General features: G+C 45.0%; 1 protein-coding gene across 2 annotated transcripts in view; it reads left to right on the top strand.

The window, feature by feature from the left end:
• The first annotated feature begins 2291 nt into the window (after positions 1-2291).
• Positions 2292-2500, top strand: part of ubn2a (ubinuclein 2a) — a 16882-nt gene continuing 16673 nt past the window's right edge. Inside the window, exon 1 of one of the 2 annotated variants that reach the window (XM_027156967.2) lies at positions 2292-2500. This exon is cut by the window's right edge and continues 349 nt beyond it. The gene's annotated coding sequence lies outside the window, so the exon portion shown is untranslated. The other variant, XM_047814198.1, reaches the window with a different exon arrangement.

The raw sequence follows: 2500 nt of genomic DNA, 5'->3' as shown, positions 1-2500 counted from the left end.
TGTATGAATATTACTAATACACCTTGAATTAGATGGTTAGGGTTAGGGTTAGATAATTATAGGTTAGGGTTAGGGTTAGATAACTAGGGTTAGGGTCAGATAACCATAAGTAACCCTAGATTCTCTAACTGTTAGGGTTAGGGTTAGATAACTAGGGTTAGGGTCAGGTAAGCATAGGGTTAGATAACTAGGGTTAGGGTTAGGTAACCATAGGTAACCCTAGGGTTAGGGTTAGATACTGGGGTTAGGGTCAGGTAAGCATAGGGTTAGATAACTAGGGTTAGGGTTAGGTAACCATAGGTAACCCTAGGGTTAGGGTTAGGAGTTGGGGTTAGGGTTAGGGGGTTAGGTAACCATAAGTAACCCTAGGGTTAGGGTTAGATAGCTAGGGTTAGGGTCAGAGGGTTAGGTAACCATAAGTAACCCTAGAGTTAGGGTTAGATAACTATGGTTAGGGTTAAACGGTTAGGGTCAGATAACGATAGGGTTAAATAATTAGGGTTAGGGTCAGATAGCCATAGGGTTAGATAATTAGGGTCAGGTAACCATAGGTTAGGGTTAGGGTCAGGTAACCATAGGTAACCCTAGGGTTAGGGTCAGGTAAGCGTAGGTAACCATAGGTTAGGGTTAGGGTCAAGTAAACATATGTAACCCTAGGGTTAGGGTCAGGTAACCATAGGTTAGGGTTAGGGTCAGGTAACCATAGGTAACCCTAGGTTAGGGTTAGGTAACCATTGGTAACCCTAGGGTTAGGGTTAGGGTCAGGTAACCATGGGTTAGGGTTAGGGTCAGGTAACCTAGGGTTAGGGTTAGGGTCAGGGTCAGGGTTAGGGTTGGGGTTAGGGTCAGGTAACCATAGGTAACCCTAGGGTTAGGGTTAGGGTTAGGTAACCATAGGTAACCCTAGGTTAGGGTTAGGGTCAGGTAACCATAGGTAACCATAGGTTAGGGTTAGGGTCAGGTAACCCTAGGTTAGGGTTAGGGTCAGGTAAGCGTAGGTAACCCTAGGTTAGGGTTAGGGTCAGGTAAGCGTAGGTAACCATAGGTTAGGGTTAGGGTCAGGTAACCATAGGTAACCCTAGGTTAGGGTTAGGGTCAGGTAACCATAGGTAACCATAGGTTAGGGTTAGGGTCAGGTAACCATAGGTTAGGGTTAGGGTCAGGTAACCATAGGTAACCATAGGTTAGGGTTAGGGTCAGGTAACCATAGGTAACCATAGGTTAGGGTTAGGGTCAGGTAACCCTAGGGTTAGGGTTAGGGTCATGTAACCTTAGGTAACCCTAGGTTAGGGTTAGGGTCAGGTAACCATAGGTAACCATAAGTTAGGGTTAGGGTCAGGTAACCATAGGTAACCATAAGTTAGGGTTAGGGTCAGGTAACCATAGGTAACCATAGGTTAGGGTTAGGGTCAGGTAACCATAGGTTAGGGTTAGGGTCAGGTAACCATAGGTAACCATAGGTTAGGGTTAGGGTCAGGTAACCCTAGGGTTAGGGTTAGGGTCAGGTAACCCTAGGGTTAGGGTTAGGGTCAGGTAACCCTAGGGTTAGGGTTAGGGTCATGTAACCTTAGGTAACCCTAGGTTAGGGTTAGGGTCAGGTAACCCTAGGGTTAGGGTTAGGGTCAGGTAACCATAGGTAACCATAGGTTAGGGTTAGGGTCAGGTAACCATAGGTAACCATAAGTTAGGGTTAGGGTCAGGTAACCCTAGGGTTAGGGTTAGGGTCATGTAACCTTAGGTAACCATAGGTTAGGGTTAGGGTCATGTAACCTTAGGTAACCCTAGGGTTAGGGTTAGGGTCATGTAACCTTAGGTAACCATAGGTTAGGGTTAGGGTCAGGTAACCATAGGTAACCATAGGTTAGGGTTAGGGTCAGGTAACCATAGGTAACCATAGGTTAGGGTTAGGGTCAGGTAACCTTAGGTAACCCTAGATTCTCTAACTGTTCGTGTTCTGTGATGCACTTTATTATTATTGTAATAAATATTTCATTAGTTTTAGACATACAGCACTAATGACACTGTTGTTCTCTAAGCAGTACGTTAATAGTAACAATAAAACCTTATAATAATCTCTGGATTAAATCAGAAATGATTCACTATGATGTTAAAAAGTAAAATAAACTAACGGAATGAATGAGGGGAGATTACTTCCGGTTCCGGTACATGACACAATCACGTCGGCACGTTTCTATAAACATCAAGAAGGGGCGTGTATTTGTTCACGTGCGCTCGCTCATGATTGGACGCGCTGCTGCCTCACTTCCGTACTGATGCCCTGAGAAGCCATTTCGCGCATGCGCAGTTAGTTCCTCCGTCTTAATTTTATTTACTCTTCTCCAAAAATCCAAGATGGCTGTTGTGAGTGAAGAAGCTTCCCTCAGTGCAGTTAGTCACCGAACATGAGCACGTTACCGCGTCGCCAGCCTGGAGGAGTGGGGCATTGTTTATAAACAGAACCTTTATCAGACTATCTGCTTGTGTTTAGAGAAGTTAGTGT

Source organism: Tachysurus fulvidraco, chromosome 5 (genome assembly GCF_022655615.1).
Source record: "Tachysurus fulvidraco isolate hzauxx_2018 chromosome 5, HZAU_PFXX_2.0, whole genome shotgun sequence".
Lineage (NCBI taxonomy): Eukaryota > Metazoa > Chordata > Actinopteri > Siluriformes > Bagridae > Tachysurus > Tachysurus fulvidraco.
Note: the sequence above shows the minus strand (reverse complement) of the source record. Positions and strands in the feature narration are given on the sequence as shown.